At 36.4% G+C, this 19777-nt stretch overlaps 1 protein-coding gene across 4 annotated transcripts in view; it reads right to left on the bottom strand.

Annotated features, from left to right (window-relative positions):
* The window catches only part of THSD7B (thrombospondin type 1 domain containing 7B), an 802394-nt gene that overhangs the window by 114282 nt on the left and 668335 nt on the right, over window positions 1-19777 (bottom strand). The gene's annotated exons all lie outside the window — the stretch shown is intronic.

The raw sequence follows: 19777 nt of genomic DNA, 5'->3' as shown, positions 1-19777 counted from the left end.
TGTTTGTGATTACTTTTTTTCCCTGAAATTTTATCCCAATGTTTAGTCAATTGAGTTTGTCTGCCTCTTTAAGGCTGATTTTAAAATGCATTACTCCTGGATGTAGAGAACAGTGCCCTCCCTCAGTAAGAAAAACAAACAAACAAACAAACAAAACTGTTCCATTGCCTGATACATTACTTTAGACCACAAAGATGGCTCTAGCATAGCCAGCTGATAAAGAGTGGTTCAACCTATTACCAAAATTGTTAATTAATGTTTTTCCTTTTAAATAGGAATTTAAGCCGGAGTCCTTTCCTCCCCTTGCCTTTCTAATTCCATAAAATGGTACATGATGACTAGGCAGTGCTCTCCAAACAGAATCATTACTTGCAAGTTTGCACTAAATGCAAGGAAAAGCACTATGAAATGGGATCATGAGAAAACAAGATTGGAGCACTGTCAGCATGTTAGCTGGAAATCAAGTGAGAAAATGTTATTTGCGAGACTGTATCTTAGGAATCACAAATGATGTCAGAAACTATTCTTAACTGTGGGGTTCTCTTTGGCTGTAATGTAGAGAGCACAAGGATAAGGAAAATCACAAAGTGAAAAATGTGTGAGGGCAAAATGAAAGGAGATGGGAAAATAAAAGTGGAAATGGGTGTGAGGAAAGTAAGGAATTTAATAATAAAAGAATCACATTTCACGCTGAGAATGCTGACAAGAATGGTATGAAAGGGTCAGAAGCAGTGCCTCCATTAGAATAAGGAGGTAATAACTCTTAAGGGAGAAAAGTACTCAAAAAAAAAAAAGCAAAAAAATCCCAAAACAAAACACTCATAGGATACTAGAGGTAAAATAAAAATCTAGAAAAAAATGAAGACATGACCCCAACCAGACACCGGGAAACTGAACTGATGACAGCTGAAGATTTAGCTGACCCAACTGCACCGTGGAAATGAAACTTTCACTGAATTTATAGGTTTGTTCTATAAACTCTTCACTATGTATCAGAGAACTTAAAGAAAGCTTTTTGGCTTTCACATAAGATATAAGAATGTATGTCAAAGTACTTCACACAAATGGGGTGGATGGTAAAAAAAACAACACAATTGAAAATATAATTTTCCCCATACCTCATCATGCATGAATCTGTAAGCAAATGGATGGGATATCCTCTCTGAGATAGACCTATTTTTCTAAAGCTATCAATACTAAGCAGAACTTATATTTCTACACTCCCTCCCACACAAAGCCCCAAGGTCAGATGGGAAAATGAAAAACCATTTAGTTGAATGCACCTCATATACACATTTGAACTGGTCATATATTGGTTTAGAGCTTTTATTATTTAGGCTTTAATGATCTGTACCTGTAGCAGAGTAGCTAACCTGAATGATAAGCTGTTGGAAGATAGGGAGCGGGAAGGAAGATACAGGAAGATGTTGACCCACTTTCTTGACTAATGGTATAAAAATATCACCTCTTAAAAAAGATTCTCCAGTCATATGGATTTATTTGATTCCCCCCACCTGTATGTGTCTGACATTTTAATATTGCTCATACTGTTACTTCTAGCGAATAAATCCCTACCATTCCTTCAAAGCACAAATCCCCCCACTTCCACAAGGCTTTTCCCACTTCCAGTTGGCATGTCTTTGGTACTTAGTGACAGTCTCAATTTTAAACAGACTTGTAGCTACATTATAATGTCAGAGTGTATCCATACAGGGCTGGGATGAGGGTGGTGGTTAGGGCCACAGCATCAGTTGCTGGGGGAGCAAACATATTTGATAAAGTCATTACCTTGACTGCCGTTATGTGTCTCCTGTTCTTTCATACTAATTTAACACTTTTTCTCATCTTAGTCTAAATGACCATAAGTCTACTTTGCACATTAAATACTGCGGAAAGAATATGCTCAGAGAAACACATCTCCACACCTAAATATGCTTATGGTCAGCACATTTAACCAGAAGTCAGATCTGGACTACCAGTATTTATGTGACTACTTGAAGAAAACCAAACAAACAAACCAAAACAAAATACATGCACATACACACACATACACACAAACAAAAACCTTTTGAGTCTTAGGCAGACAAGGATTAAGTTTCCATGGTGTCTGTGTGTCACCAGACATGGGGTGGGAAGGGGGTTTTCGTGCTCAATAAGTATTTGTTGAATTGAAACTATTCTTTAAGGGCCCAGGTCGCTAAATGGTTCTTACTTAATTCTCTAGAGAAAAGAGATGCACTAAATGAAACCTACAAGGGGTGTTTTACAAAGCTCAAAGGACAGTAAGAATGAACAACAATGAAAAACCTTTCTTTCCATTATGGGGCTTTAGTGAAGAATAACAATCACTGTGTCATCAAAAGGCACTGCTTGATGATTTGGGTATGGGAAAGAAAGGTTGTCCCTTAACAATTGTGAGAATTATCTCTTTAGAGTCTTTGTCTGTCAGGCAGGCAAGGAATCTTACCTAGAAGATCAAAAACACCCACAAGAGGCAAAAAGTCAGCAGGTGTTCAAGAATAAAAATTAACTACTCACATGCCCAATTTCTTCTCCTTTCAGTTCTTTATGTTCTGCCTATTTCATATTGATATTTAGTTGGTGCTTATTACAGTTTTATAATGGAAATTTGTTAAAACATGGACTTTATCAGGGAATCATAAGGAAATGCTCTGAAGGAGAGAAATGAGCCATGGGGAAGTTAAATGAAAACCAGTTTTTAATGGCACAAATTAGGAAGAAAATAGCAGGGTTTAATAGGGCCATAGGTGCTAAAAAATGCTACTGAAAAATCTAAATCTACTGAGAGAGGTAACATTTCATTCTTCTAGTAATGAGTCCTATTTATTACTTCTTCATTGGGGAACTGTGTTTTTATAATTTTGCTAGTTCCAGAGCCATAGCATAAACTGATTCATTGAGCCAATCTTTTAATATTTATTAAATAAGCCATTGTAATTGATAATTTAATTAAGTACTGTTTTCAGATACCACTCTCCAATTACAGATTGGCTGCCCTGGCATAAACTTGGAAGCAGGGTCTCACTGGGGCTCAGCAGAGGTCACTATTGCATATCAGAGTCTTAAGGTTCAAGGGCTCAAATACAAAGCAGACAATCAACAACAACCACAATAAAAAACAAACACAAGAAAGGAAGACCCAGGGCCTCCAATTTTCTGTAGCAATAACCCTTTGCTCCAGGCAAGACCCAGGTGGAAAACTTCAGAACTGAGACCTCCATGCTGGGCACTGTAGCTGCTTAGTAGAACCCGAAAATCAGTTCAAAGACCCATCTGGGCCCAGAGCCACGGGCTGTCCCATTGGAATGTGAGAGGAATTGGTCTCCAGGAGTGGTGACATCAAGACAGCATCAGGGCTTCCCCTCTCCTCCAATGACTATGAGATCTTAACCTAAGATGCACATACTTGCCTCTCATCAGGCCTAGGTTCCTCATCCCTTAACTTAAAGAACTTCCTTCCTAGTCATGCTCTACTTAGCCATGCTTCCTTTCTTTCCTCTTCCAGGCCTTACACTTTCCCTTCAGAAGGATCTTCTAGGTTACACCCTTCCTCAGCTTACCAAATTTGCCCATTTTCTTATTCAATTAGCAACTAAGTTATACTCTTCTCTGTTAGGACTTATCTGACCGACTGGAAAGGATCACATTTACACAATTACACATTGACTTTTCACTTCCATTTTTATTCATTGTGCATTTAAATCAGTTTGTGCACAATGTAATGTATGCAGTGTTAAGTTCAGTCCCAAGGCAGCGGCACCCACATGCCTTCCAATGTGCCTCTCAACAATCCCTGGTCACCGATGACCCCACAATGATGCTGTAGACGTATATAACTCACATAAGACAGTCTATGTCTTAGGTCTCAGTGATCACAATCAGTTACATTAGATGAGGCTGGCATTATCCCGACAGATAAAAATAACTAACATTTGAAGAAGCTACATTAGTCATTTATGGCTGGTGCTCAAAACGAGTGTAAGGACCTCACTCTGGTGATGCTCATAGTGCACAGGCTGCCAGTTTAGCTTGTTCAGGTCCATCGCTGTGCTCCGAGAGATGGTATCTTTTCAGTGAGGAAGATAATGCTAATATTTGTAAATTCTTGAAGAAAAGGAAAACTGAAAATGGAATTTTCAAAGTTGTCTATGTAGCAGTAGTTGATGCTTATTACTGTATGTAGAAAAAATATTGCATAAGCTCATTCCTCGTCTTTGGGTAAAGAGTGACCCTTCACAATTTCAAACATCCAGAAAGTGTCTCAGAAAACTAACTTCCATGTTTAAAGCAAGAGCAGGCCTATGTGTTTTGGACGGTTGCGATTCTATGTGTTGAAGATGGTGGGTTAAGAAATATCCACAAGGGTTTTTAAACTAGTATTTGTGGGAAAAAACATTATGCCTGTCATTACGTGCTATGAGTTGCTCAAGAGTGCAGCATTTGGGGTAATGGTCGTGGGGAGATCTTGGAGTCCCGTGATCCATACTAAGGGTGTGTGTAACTGTCAGTTTTAGTCCAGATACTCAGGTGTGAGGCCCTGAAGCTGCCCTCCTCATCCTGGACATTTTCACACACTAGCTTCTTCAGCTACACAGCAAATAAAAAGATGTCTTTAGAATGCTCATGCCTGATTTGTGAGATTCACCATTGCTTTTAAAGACACATTGTATGTTTTCCTTTTAATTTTGACATTAAAAATCTAAAAATATAAACCTAATAATACTGAATGAGCTTTATTTGTAAAATTTACTGACAAATGATTATTGAACTTTAAAGCCAATGGGAAGTTTATTACAACAATAAAGGTGGTAGTTACATTCTCCATCTCCTAAGAACGGCGGGTTTTAAGCGAGATGTGCAGACCGTGAGAACTGTGGCATTATTGCAGGGGGCCCATGAATGCATTCCCATTCCAAACCATGTCTGTAGTCCCAGTGAAAAATATAATCTCAGACATTTTTATTTGAAAGCACTGCTAAATGTGAAATCACTCATTCTCATTAGAAAGTTTCTGAATGTAGGCGTAGAACATAAATTCCTCATATCAAAAACTCAGGGAACAAATGCTTTTACATATAAAAAAGAGAAGAAATGAACTAACAAGGAGGCTGTGCCCTAAAATCACATTACTGTTTAGATTTTGATAAAAGATATGTTGCACAGAATAGCCTTTTTTTCTAAAAGGGAACATTGAATAATATTTTTTACAAAGAAGTTCTAAACTCCATTTTTTTAATGGTCTACAACACTAAACCCCTTCCCTCTGGCCTAAATATCACTGATGATTTTTTAAGCAGAGTCTTCAAAATCTACATCCATGCACAGCTAAACCATCTCTGTCACCCACAAAGTCTTATTTTCCTCCCCATGGTTGGAGAGGGAGGTGTGGGGGAGCGCACTGAGACTGAACAAGTACATCTTCAAATCATGGATATACTCCCTCCTCCTCCCCATGTTTCCTGCCCCCTTCAAGGATGTCACACATAGCGCATCCACTACAGAAGGTATTTAATAGACAGGAGCCACAAAACCTTCATCTAAAAGGGCATGGTTTAAGCTCCATTACCTGTGCTGATGTACTTTAGATTATTTATAATGGCAAATAAGTAAAAATGCCTTAGTCTTTTTAATGCATTATGTTATATTACTCCCCATAGCAGATTTACATCTCTTACTGTGCCTTATTTAAATGTCTATGAAATTTAACAATGGTCTTAAAGAGCACTGCATGGTAAGGGACACTCAGCAGCAAACATTGTTGTGCAGATCCCATGAAACACATATTCTCCAGGAAAGTCCTAACATCCGTGCAGCGCCCGCACACACATGCACACTGATCGGACTGCCTCTGTGCCTGCTACGCACCACAGAACTGAGGGAGAGTACTGACATAGGCAACCTGGGGCCAGGTGAACTGTAAGGCTCACACTCCACACCACTGCTCTGTGTAAATATCATAACAAAATAGAATGAGAGAAGGACAACTCCCTCCAGAATCTGGACTGTCTTCTTCAATACCCTGGGAGAAGCCGCCCACGGCCACGCTGTGTAATGGCAAGAAATCAGATGGAATTTTGTAGATTGCTCACAGCATGCCAGGGACTTACTGTCATGGTGGCCCTTTGGATTTTCACAGAACAGACTGCAGTTATGAGTCAAGCTGAAGTGAAAAAAAGCAACACCCTGCCTACTATGACGGATACTTCCAGAAAACCCTGAAAGAATTGACGCCCTAGCTCTTTAGAAAAGAGGTTGTGAATAATGTCTTGGAAGGCATTATGCTAAGTGAAATAAGTCAATCACAAAAAGACAAGAACTGCATAAGTCTACTTACATGAGGTATCTCACATAGTCAAAGTTATTGATTGGAGTAAAGAATAGAATGGTGGTTGTCAGGGGCTGGGGGCAGGAGGAAATGAGGAGATGCTAATAAATTACTATAAAATTTCAGTTATGCAAGATGAATGCGTTCTGGAGGTCTGCTAGACAACATTGTGCCTACGGATAAGAATACCATGTTATACACTTAAAAAAAACTGTTAAGAGAATGTATCTCATGTTAAGTAAAATAAAGTAAAATAAAATAAAATAAAATAAAATAAAATAAAAAATTTAAAAGAGGTATGTGTCAGAGGGAGCTGGACTGCACCATGGAAACCTGATCAGAGTAGAAAAAAAAAAAAATTTCTGCCTTAACCATCTAAGAGATACTATGTAGGAGTCTAGTGCAAAGATTATAGAAGATAGATAGATAGATAGATAGATAGATAGATAGATAGATAGATAGACAGATAGATAGATACAGACACACAGGAAGGGTGCATGAGTCTGGGTATTAGAATATAACCACCAGAAATCAGGTGAAAAGGAAAGCTTTCTTTCTCTGTGAAAACTTTGCAGTAAAAAAAGAGAGCTTGAAATGAAGACTCTCTGTTACCTTCTGGCAGGTAACAAATGTTTTACAAGTTATAGGCATAAAGCAGTGTGCTAAAGCAGAGCTTAACAGATCTCAGTTCTCAGAAAACAGATACGCACCTGAAGGGCAAGTAAGTCAGAAAGGTCTGTGGTCCTGTTTGGGGTTTATCAAGAAAGGGAGGAGAAGAGGTTTAGGCCAGAGGCTTGCAACTCATTATGTAAGTGTCAAACAGAAGTGAAAGCTTTGGGCAAAACCTTTAATTTCCTTGGGGGCTTTTGCTGGGAGAGGTCTTAGACAACTTACTTATTCTCAGTAGTTCAGAGCTGCATGCCATCCCTATATCCTATGATACATGCAAATGTCTCTTTATTCAATGCGAGAAGCCTATGGGTTTCCAAAAAACATAGTCTTCAAGCTTGCCTAGAAAATCAATACAATTTGGATTATAAAAATGTATTAGTATAAAGAAGCAATATAACTTAAGTTGCACACCCCTTAGGCAGGGAAATCTTATGTTTGTGTGGCTGGACTATCAAATACAAATAGACAAGGATGAGTAGCCCTCGTTAGGATTAATCTAATAGGAACTACTTTGGATGAGAGATTCGTCAATCAATCAAGCAAACAAACCAAAATCTAAATCTAATTCTCATAAACTGTACACAAGGACCCCCGTGCATACGGGATGAGACCTGGAGACTGCAGTTACCTGGGGAAAGTAAATGGGAAACTCGATGAGGTAGAACCTTATTTGTAGACAAAAGGGAGCCACTAAGACTTACGGGATTTATATCAAGAGAGATGTTCCAAATAAAGTTTGGGAACATAAGTCATCTTGAATGTAAAAGAGATGGGAGTGTGGAAGTATGGAGAAAGGCAGAAACGGCAGCAGCCCCAGTATGAGGTTATGGTTATGGAATAATGGTCATCATAACTGCTATTTTCACAAAACTTCCAACATAAGGAAGAAGAGACACCAAGATTTTGTAGTGAAAATGAAAGAGAAACCCAAACATCAGTGCTACATTTTGGACTCATTAAGATTCGTATATTCTAGAACCTAGGGACACATTAAAGCTTCTTTTTCACCAAAAGAATTATGAAGATAAAGACATCAGCTTCCCAAGTGCCTTGGATCCCAGGGAGGATTGCTAATGAGCAGAACAGCAGAAACTCAGGGATATTTGCCAAGAAAACTTCTTCATAACACGTTCACCATCTTCTTTCATCGTACGTTGGCTTACTCGGGATAAATCTGGTGCTGCGTGTGACCTGGAAAGCAATCTGGTCTTTGGAAGGTTTGCTCAGAATTTACCAATATTCACAGTAGGCAAGTGGAAAACTGGCTTCCAGGACCAAGTCCAAAAGGAAAGCGCCGTACTTGGTAAAAAATACCGTTTTATGTGTTTCTTATAATGCACTGAGAGCTCTGGGTGGTGCTACAGTCCCCTAATCATACTACAAACAAACCTTTCCTACTCTGAAATGCGTTAGTGTACTTATCTCTCATTTATTCCATAGTCTATCAGGAAGGTAAAGAGAACAGAACAAAAGAAGGAGCCATCAAAAATGGTCATTATTCTGTCTAGTAAGACCTGTATAAAAAGGAGGAGAAACCTAGAATTGCAGCCTGTAAAGTCTATTTGTAATTTGGTTAATTTCTAAATGATCCCATCATCACATAGGCAGGAGAAGAGAAGGAAATCACTGTATCTTTTCATCTAAGGAAAAAACAGACATGGTTATTAAGCAGACATAATTCTTAGGGTTTGAGGCAAAAGATAAAAATAAAAATTATTACTATAAAATATCCCTAAAGAGTCTTTTTGCACCAAGTCCTTATGTGTTGCACACACACATACACAGACATAGTGATCTTTTTCTTCTTCTGTAGATAAAGTTCTGAGAAAGCAACTCTTGGGGAACACTATGTTCTAACAGTTGCCCCTGTTGAAATACAGGGCCAGGCTAGAGCACAAAATGGCTCTTTAAAAAATATGAACTCTTAGTGTGAGTTTTCCCATCACAAACCTGATGTGGCTCAGACTAAGTTAAAGTGAAACATAGAGCCACAAGTGATGTTTTATAACCAAGGATGGCACAGCCTGACCTTTGCAGAAATAAGAGGCAAGATTGATTGGATAATGGAATCCCTGCCATTCGCTTACATGGTGATAAATTGGGATCTTGGCTCTGATTTCCACCCTAATTTCATCAGTTGGAGACTTTTCTTAGGGTCTAATTGAAAGCTGTTGCATTATGGAATAAAGCCTGTTTTGTTGGAAACATTCTTCCTCTGAGGCAGACAGTGAGGACCAGACAAGGACTGATATAGACTTTTTTGTCTCTTCACAAAATAAAAACAGAAGATGATTATTGAAGGAAAATGATAATCTAAGGCAGACCTGTACCTGGCCTCCATTTTATTATAGAAAATCTTATTTTGAGCAAAGGAAAGACAGCTGATGGTAAGGTGGAAGTCATGTCTAAAAAGAGCAAACATTACTATATACAACACAAAAAATGAACCCATTTCTGGGTACTTGCAAAATGCAGGTTATTTGAAAAGCTTGACAATGAAGGCCTTAAACTTGTTACAGAATGATCAATTAACTGACTTACACAAAGTGGGCATGTTTCTACAAACTTGGCCTCAATAAAAAGTTAAAACATAAATACATATATGCATGTACAACCAATAACAGCCTTTCTGAGATATTTATTGAGGACTAAGAGTTCCAGAAATCATGTTTTTGACAAACAACCTCCCCGCCCTGCACCTCCTCGCCAAAAAATAAAAGAACTTTATACACCGTGTCCCTGGTTTGTACTCTGTGCTCAGTAGACAGATATGGGCATAATGATGAATGAGTGAATGCAGAAATATTTTCTGAGTGTGCTTTCTGAAAAGCATACCTAGACCAAGCCATGATGCTGGTATTACCTGAAGCTAAACATTTTGCCTCCTTTTTATGTAATTTTATAGGAATGTTAGTATTATGCATCGATAATGCAAATCCAGTTGCTTACAATTATACTCTGGTCCCAATATTTAAAAGTAGAGATCCAAATGAATTCACAGAGTCTTTCTGATATTTCCCAGATTAATACAAATTCAAAATTCTCTCATTTCAGAATTCATTTCTGATTTCTCTGAAGATAGATGACAGTAGTATCCCACTTCCTCATCCCAATTACGGACACCTTGAATTAATTTAAAAAATGCAAGCTTCTAAAACAATTGACTTTTTCTTCCCTTGAAGGCAGGAAAGATTCAAGGTGGTCAGCACTTGCCATGCCTAGAAAGGCAGACCCTGCTAGCACGAGGGAACCAAGCTTACAGTGCCACCTGGATCTCAGAACGTGGGGACCGTATTTCTTATGTTCCACATAGCTTATGCTGCACATCGTATCTGGCATGAACTGGGATACTGAGAGGCTCATAATAAATGCATGCTGAACGTAACAGAACCCTATGAAGTATATGGCTTATGGTTCTAGATCTGAGCTTGTACCTCCCTTGGTGGGCGTTGGGGTGTTAAAATACGCTTCCTTAGCAGGAACACTGCTTTTAATAGATGAAATGGCATCTGTAGAACAATTCAGAAGATAGAAAGCATCAAGTACTTGTGTTGCATTCCTGCCTTCTTGGTTGGATCCATTAAACTGATAATGCGGTCCTCTTTGGGAGTGGCTTCAGGTAAGCGATGGGGGAAGGGACCCGTTATACTGTGTCAAAGATTATCTGTGGTCTATGAACCGAAGAGTATGAAGGAAGCTGTGAGAAAGGGCTTTGGTTTCAGGTTCCATCATTAATTTCCTGGCAGCTCACTTACATGGCTCTTGGGGTCTAGCTTTTCTCTTTATAACCTGACATTAATACTTATTTTCAAAGGAAGTACAACAGAATATATGCGCTTTAGAAACTGAGAGAGTTCACTATAATGGCATATTTGTTTTGAGTTAAGATTAGCATTGAGGCATGGAGTTCAAGAGAATTTGGAGCTGGATGTAAACTGTATGATCATCTATTTCAATTGTATCATTTTCTTCAAAATTAAACCTGCATTCCCATGTAGATTAACCCAATAAACTTTGAATGGTTGCTAATATTGCACCCTCAAAAGCTGGAAGATGTGACAGATTGAAAGAGATGAAAATGACTTGATGTTTTATGTGCTCTCTCATCTTCCACAACACTAGTACCTCACTGAGAAAGAGATGCACGGTCAGACCAGCTAAGCCAGCAAAACAACCAAGTCACTCCACAAATAGCACTATTATTTCTTATGAAGATATAAGGGAGTATTTACAAATTCCATAGTCATGTCAATTTTTGACATTTCCCTTGAGCACGAAATCATTCCTCCTCAAAAGCAGAAGTCTTTAATTTTACAGCTGAGGCATATAAAGCGACCTATGCTGAAAGAATTAATTAAAAACCATTAATAATTTAGAGATCTTTTACCACATATGAGGTAGAGTATAAGATATTGGTAAGGAGTAGAAAGAAAGAGTATGAATATCATGAAACTTATTTTTCATTAAAGGTATGTGTCATCTGATAACAACAGTTACAGATCTTTTAATAGTTAAAGCTTTTAACAGTTGAAGCTATATCTCTTGTACTTACTCATTTACCCATGCATTAATTCATCAGACATTTACTATGCTCTACTATGTAAGACTCATAATTTCCTTAGATGCTATATAAATAAAGACGACACAAATCCTTTTCTCTTGTGTGGTTGTTGACAAAATTTGGCCTGCTGCCTATTTTCTTTCTTTTTATCTTTAAAAAAAAGGGATACAATTTACATATCTAAAAGTTTAGTCTTATAAATGTAAAATTCAGTGTATTTTAATATATTTGCTAGTTTGTGCAACCATTACCACTCTTTAATTCATAATATTTTCAACATCCTCTCTCCCCAAATAAAAAGTACATCATTTAGCAGTCACTTCCTATCTTCGCCTTCCCATCACCCACAGCAATTAACTGCTAATCTATATTCTGCCTCTATGGATTTGCCGATTCTGGATACTTCACATAAATGAATCATAAAATACATGGCCTTTTGTGTCTGGTTACTTTTACTTAGCATAATATTTTTAAAGCTTATCCATGTTGTAGCATGAATAAGTACCTCATTACTGTTTATGGGTGAATAACATTTAGTTGTTTGGGTATACCAAATAATTTTATCCATTCTTCAAGTTGACGGACATTTTTTTCCCCCTGTCCAGATCTACTGGTCAGGACCCCCAGTGATTTTTTTTTTTTTTTCAGTTTTTGTACTTCACTCTAGAATATCTTGTTGGCTCTTTATAATTTCTGTCTTGTTATTGATATTCTGTATTTGGTTTGACATCATTCTTATACTTTCCTTTATTTTTTTGAATGTATTTAAAATAGCTGATTCAAAATTTTTGTCTAGTAAATTCAACATCTCAGCTTCCCCACAAAGTTTAAATTGACTGCTTCCTATGTATGGACCATACTGTCTTTTTTCTTTACATGTACTATAATTTTTTGTTTCAATTTGGACATTTAAAATAATTTAATATGGCAACTCTGGAGATCAGCTTCTTTCCTCCCTTCAGTGTTCATTGACATTGCAATTTGTTATTGTTGTTGTTTTGTTTGTTTAGTGACTTTTTGAACTAATTATGTGATGTCTGTATTATTTGTCATATCTAATGATCTGACAGATTCCCTTTAATGCTTGGCACTGATGATTCTCCCAGTCTTTGATGAGGAGCTCTGTGTGTTTTTTTGTTGTGAGTCATATTCAAAATTCAGCCAGGCAATTTACAACTCTGCCTTGGTTTTCACTTTCTGCCTGCACAGAGTCTTAGGTTAGCCTGAGGTGGACAGGGTCTTGTCAGAGCTTTCATAAGTATGTACATAGCCCCATGCATGTGAACGGCCTCTTAATTTTCAGGAATATGGCAGTTTTTCAAAACCCCTATGGGCATCTCATTCCAAGCTTTTCCTTTTAAACTTTTTGTCATCCTATTGTTTGCCCTAACTGTTAGCTACCATCTCAGGTAGCCACAGCTTAAACAATTGTCTGATTATTTTGGACTAATGTCCCCAAGGACAAAGCTGTATGTACTGGTCCAGTTTTGAGTCAGGTTAAACAAAGACAGGCTTATCAATGGTATCTTCCTGAGAGCCACCAGACAGTCAAATTATGACAATTCTTAAAAAATAGGATTTTGAAGAAGCTCCAATGTTCTTAAGTCCTCTCTAATGGCTGCCAGACTGATTATTCTTTTTACTATGATTCTGGACAGCTTCTTTCAAGGCTACTGTGGAACTGGGGTTGGAGACATAGAAATAAGACAAGTTAAAATGCTTTAAAGATTCCTGTTCTAAGATTCAGCCATTTTTCTTGAGTAAATGCTCCCCAGATTGCTGCAGTCTTATTAATTTACACAGTTCTGAGAAACATTATTTGAACAATTTTTTGCCAGTGTTCTTGTTGTTTTTATGCAGGAGAGGATTTTGGGAGGTCTTTTCTCTACTATGTTTTGCTGGCATTGCCTATTTCTTTAAATCAAGTTTTATTGAGTCACAGCTATGCTCAATCATGTATGTATTTTCAATGGCTGCTTCTATCCTACTAGGGCAGAGCTGAGATGTTGTAATACAGATCTCATTGCCTGAAAAGTTATATTTGCTTAACCTTTCTCTGCATCTTACAGCCCATTCTGTACATGACATTATAACATCTATTCAACTTTTAATATTTTAGTCTTTATATTGTATGTCCAAGTTTTGGAGGACAATTTTACATGGGATCTTTTTTGATATAAATTTGAATAAAAATAAAATATACTAATCAACAGATGAAGGATTGGTTATTCAGAAAGAAATATGTCATGAACTAGGAGAAAAATGCCCACTATCATCAACCTTTAAAAAGGAATGGCTTTTGGGGTTAAAAGCTAGAATAATCCACCAAATTGCTTGTGTCAGGAAATGTGGTATATAGCCTTTTTAGCAAAAAGCCATTATTCTTAGTCAGAGAAAAACGTTTCTATAGGACTCTAAAAATTCATCTTGACAAATCATTATAACAATGTTGAAAGGTAAATATAAGAAAGTGAAATAAATGTTTAATTTCAGCAAATTTGTCCTGTGTATAAGCTGTTTATATAGGCCCAGATCATGAAATGGGAGACAACCCTAAGAATAGCATGGCATGATTTTATATACCATATGACCAAAAAAAGTCAACTTAAGCATTTAGATGAAGCTTAGATACAACAGGAAGGATGACACCATAAAATTCTTTGAATTTGAAAGTCTGCTGTCTAACCTCCAATCAACAGAAGGATGGGTAGGTCTGGAGTTGTATGTTTTATACCCTCCCCAGTACATGGGATCCAAACTACCTAGGTTTTTTTTTTTATTTTTTCTTGTTAGTCCTTACAAAATACTACACATGGAAAAAGCTGGATGCTCCTGTGACCGACTAATTCACTTTAGCTTCTGGTCCCTAAGGCATCATAAACATCATGCTAGTCAACTTATAGAGGTTGCCTCTGAAAACATTACTGATGTTTTGTTCATTATGTGACCAACAATATTTCAAACAAAAATTGGGGTGGTCCACAAATAGCATGTGGATTTATTGAAACTATAAAAGAACTGAGATTTATATGAGACACTGATGAAATCTTGAAAAAAGATTAATGCCTTTAAAAAAATAAGGAGAGAGATTGAGAGAAAGAAAACTATTGATATTTTTAGTGTCATTTACTAAGAATTTGGTGATTCTAGAATCATCATCTCAACAGGAAGCTACTTATGGAATTCTCAACACTAAATTTGGAGATATAGAGATCATGTACAAAGCCACCTCATATACTTTGAAAGTAGAAAGCAGATTTAATATCAGAAACATTTTCGGAGCCTGGTATATTCTGAAATATCAGTGCATTGTTTTATTCATATCATAAAATATACCAGGCAAGGAAAATTTGAGCGGCTAAAAATCAATTTTGTGGGTTTTTGAAATAGTCACTGTGCTTATCTAAAGGAATACATTCCACATTAGCAACATATTAGAAACTGAACTCCTATAGGAGGATTTTTTTCTTCCAAGTGTGAACAATGTTTTGATCAGGATTTACAAAGAGAAAAAAAGCTGATTTGTGAAGAAAAACATCAAAGCTTCTTTTCACTAAATGAAAACAGTAAAGATCAAAACAGATTGCAACACCAACCTGAGCCTTTGTAGAAGTCCATGTTGGCAATGCATGACAAGCAAAAGGGAGAGAAAATTATATACGCATTAGTCGAGCTGCTATAATAATGCAAAATTGAAAAAAAAAGTAGAATTTTTTTTTTCTTTTTCCCTGGTTATTCAAAATTAATGGCTTACATTTCAGCTTGCATTTGAATGTTTCCCTCCCGATTCTCAAATAAAATACTCCCTCTAAGTGGGTATTAAACATATGACTATGTGGGAATAGAGAACGTAGATGGATCTGAAAAAGTTGAGCAGATTTTTCTCCAGCTGTCCGCTGGCTATGAGAGGTGATTCCTAAAACTAAGGCTTAAGGGAATACAATAACTCTCTGAAGCTTAACTCAAACTCCCTAAAAAGTATCACAGTTAGAACTGATCAATCATGGCCCCCCAAAAGAAGATACAAGAATTATTATTTTTGAAGGATACCACACGTACAGACCTAACACTCAGAATGTGAATTCTGTGACACTTGTCCCTACTGCCCACTTCCACCTGACCCCCAAGTACCTTTACTCCTTAATCTTGTCACAATTTTAATTTTGAACTTAACTGGTTATTTTCATATCTGCAACTAGACTGTATGCTTCCTGAGAACAGGGTCAGCATCATTTTTTGTTGTTGTTTATCATTATATTCTCAATACTTAGCCAGTGCCTGGCATAGGAGAGATATTTCAAAATCATTTGTAAAAAAGTGAAAGAATGAATATAGTCCCAAGGCATTATACATTATAAATATTTAGATACATCTGAAAAATGATAACCCAAATCCAGAATCCATTTTCAATTTGAATTCAAGTTTTACTCTTTTATGTAATAGATCAGAAATCTTAGTTTACAGAATAATAGTTCCGAAGAAACTGAGCTGGGTAGATCTATTAAACATGCATAGACCTGTCATAGGGGGGGTTCTAATCACATTTGAATCAATCCATCATCACCACAATTTATAAATAATGCTTGTTTGCAACCAGAAGTCACTGAGCCCACAGGGCTTTACAAACTTAGAAGGTGGCCAGACTTCCAATCACTTTAAAAAATATATTTAAAATTGATATATTTGCCAACTATAACTTATATAGGTTAATCAAAAGCAGACTACCTTTGGCTTTAGCTAAAGTACACAAACATTGAAAGTGTTTAATAAGAAGAAACTTGGGGAAATTCCTGACATTAGAGACATGTCTGTTTCATGGTAACTGCTAGATATAATTAACTCAGAGTTTAGTGATCAATGAACAATGTTCACATGAGTATTTCAGTATCACATCTATGGAAACAATTTATTCTCAATTTTAATATTACTACCAAATCTTGATTACTGTCCATGGATTAGGATTTAGACCAATGCGCAGAGAAACTTGGGTGTATTGCTTGTTCCACCCTGTTCTTGTGTAGACACCCTATGTTTTATGGTTTATCCAGAGCTTAAAGTCAGTAGGGTTCTAGGAATATAGCTTCATAGTTCGAGGGTTGCTAAAACTATTCAGTTTGAGTTCAGTGTACTCTACAGGAAATATGTGCAAATATGTGTAAATAGCAAAGTGTAAATATTATGTCCAAGAATTCTCTCAGTGAATAATAATGGGTAATTTTTTTGATGTAAATGGTTACATTTCTACAGCGCAATAAATGAAAGCAATCCAAAGCACCTCTTTGATATTCCTTGGGATACATACTAAAGTTTTCCAAAACATTAATAATCATATCACATATGGGAAACTGACTGTACTTTGACAAACTAAGTTGTTTTCCTGAAATTATAGTTTATTTTCCTATCTGCCTTTTTAAAAAGTATTGGTGCCATAATCAATCTCTGGTTAAAATACATAATTTATGTATAACATTGATCCTCTACTCCTATTGCTTAAACTCTTTAAAATATTTCAACCACTTTAATCTCTCCATATAGCCTTAATCTTTCTCCTTGGCTTTAGTCTCACTGCTTCTGGCTATTTCTACTTTAAAATCCTGCTCTTATATCAACTTTAATGTGCCTAAACAGAAATTGCTTCACTTTCCCATTGGGCGGACTCCATTTCCACATATCTAAATACTATCATTTCTGTAAAGCTCAGTTTACATCTTACTTTCTCTTACCCTAAATTTTTCCAAATTCTGCCTCCACCCTCCCCTGAATTCCTAATGCTCAGCAGACAGGACTAAAGATTTGGCTTTTTAAACATAAGTTTTTCCTCCCAAGATGGACTCCGAGTCTGTTTTGAGACTTGGATCCATAGAACATACATCAGACAAGCTCAGACCTATGCACATGGCCACTCGAAACACTGCAGGGGCTCCCATCACATCTAGAACCAGACCCACGGCTCTCTTATAGTCCACTGAGCATTAAGTGACCCCACTCTTCTATTTCTCTAAAATTTTCTCCAACTCTCTCCCTGTATCTCATTCCTCTCCAGCCAAATCAACCTTTATGTTGGTCCTCAGACATGAAAGTGATGCCTGCTTATGGGTCTGTTCCCTCCGGCTTTGATATTCTTTCTTCAGGACAACACGGCTTCCTTTTTTTGCCTCTTTCTTGACTGTGCTCTGATGTCACCATCTCAACAAAATCTTCCCTGATCATTCTATGTTCCTACCCTTGCTTATTTTCTTTACATGACCCATTATTATCTGTAAGTATTTATTGGTATGTTTATGTACTTCTTTGCAATCTATTTCCCCACTAGAAGATAGTCTTATCAGAGCAGAGATTTTGACTGTCTTGTTCTTAGCATAAGGCACAAAGGAGGTACTAAATAATTATTGATTTCATGAATAATTACCTCTTTATATGTTAGGCACCTGGAATAATATCTTAAGCATGGACTGAGAGCATTGATAACTACAGAATAAGAAAACTTGGAAAAAAGATACTGTGAAACTATGTTATGTTATGTCAGTTATGGTATATTATAATATATTACACGGAGTCAATTGTGGTCATTACGTTTGAAGAAACAGGGATTGTTAGAATTCCATTTTCTGCAATCCAATTTATTCATTACCTGAAATTAAATATCAATTACAGTTAATATAAATGGTAATAAAGACAGCTTTCTAGTACATATGAGCATCTTTTTTCCCCCATGTGTTCCAGCACAGATCTCCTCTGCATTTCTACAAATAATGAATTTTCAGTCAGATGTATTAACATGAATGGAAACAAATGGTATAGACTTATGTAAATAATGAATGCTTACTGAGGGAAATGTGGATCAGAAGTATTAACCACAACTATGAACAGAATTGTTATCAAGTTTTAAATACTAAATATTTATAATAGTATTATCTGTATTCACAACTTTTAATAGAACCGAACACCATCAAGTTAAATGAAATACCACAAAATATTTGAAATCCTCCTTAGAAAAACCCTGGAGGAAAACCGGAGATTTTTATGAATAAATAGTTAAGAAGAATATCAACAGACAAGCAAATTTCAATTCTAGGAGGACATATGAGTTGAATGTTTATTTTTGTAACAGTATAATTAACCCAAGCCATGACATCTGCAGTCATTTTCACTACTTTAATATGGGATCACATGAAAGAATGTTTTTCTACGGCTTTATATGAAAATTATATGATATGCTCATAAGCAGTATGCTTTTCAACTTATTTTAGAATCTGAGAGGAGCTAATGAAATTTATTACTCACAGGTCTATGTGTATGTTTCTAAATATCTTAAAATTTGAGGGGAAAAGAAAACATATTAATGGTGTATATCTTTACTGTGAAATACATAAAACTTCCCTATAAGTTATGTATTTATTTTGTATTTGGTACATGGTAAGAATGAACTAGGTATTATGTACATTTTATAATTAAAGAAAGATAAAAACGTTGCACCATGTAAACACAACTCAAATATGCTTCCTTTTTCTTTAAAGCACCTGTATTTTGCTGTCTCCTCAAAGACCAAATGAGAAAAAGAAGTTGCTCAGGATCTCATCAATGATATTTTTCAAAGAGTACAAGTTCTAGTTTCTCATAAAATGCTATTCTATGTTCACAATGACACAAAAGGGATTGCTATATACTATTTATTAACCACCAATGACTCCTCAAAATAGATGCACTGCTGTTAGAACCCTGGTTCTCATTAATCCTCTGAAATCCTCCAAAAATAGGTAAGAAGGCACAAAAAGGAATGACTATTTCTATTTGATGATACAGAAACCAAAAATGGAGGAATAAAACTGGATCAAAGGCAAAAGGGGCAATGGGAGGATTAGGAAAATAATCAGTGTTTCAAACTGTGGAAAATCAAACTTGGAACAAAATGAGCTCCTTTCCTAATACTAGTTGTGTTTGTGTGTGTGTGTGTGTGTGTGTGTGTGTGTATGCATGTGCATATGTGTACACACTAAAACAGCACATGTTTGATCATATGTGCATAGGTAGTTATTTAATGTATATTTTTCTTTTAGGATATTTGAGTAAACAAGAATGATATTGAGGGGAGAAATGTTCTAAGATTGAGGTTGCCAAATCAAGTGTTTAGTTACAGTTTTCCTTATGCTTCCATCTAATAAGAGAACCAATCAGGGAGTCAAACAAACAACATCATT

This window comes from Rhinolophus sinicus, linkage group LG01 (genome assembly GCF_036562045.2).
Source record: "Rhinolophus sinicus isolate RSC01 linkage group LG01, ASM3656204v1, whole genome shotgun sequence".
Taxonomy (NCBI): domain Eukaryota; kingdom Metazoa; phylum Chordata; class Mammalia; order Chiroptera; family Rhinolophidae; genus Rhinolophus; species Rhinolophus sinicus.
This window is presented reverse-complemented; position numbering and strand designations above follow the sequence as displayed.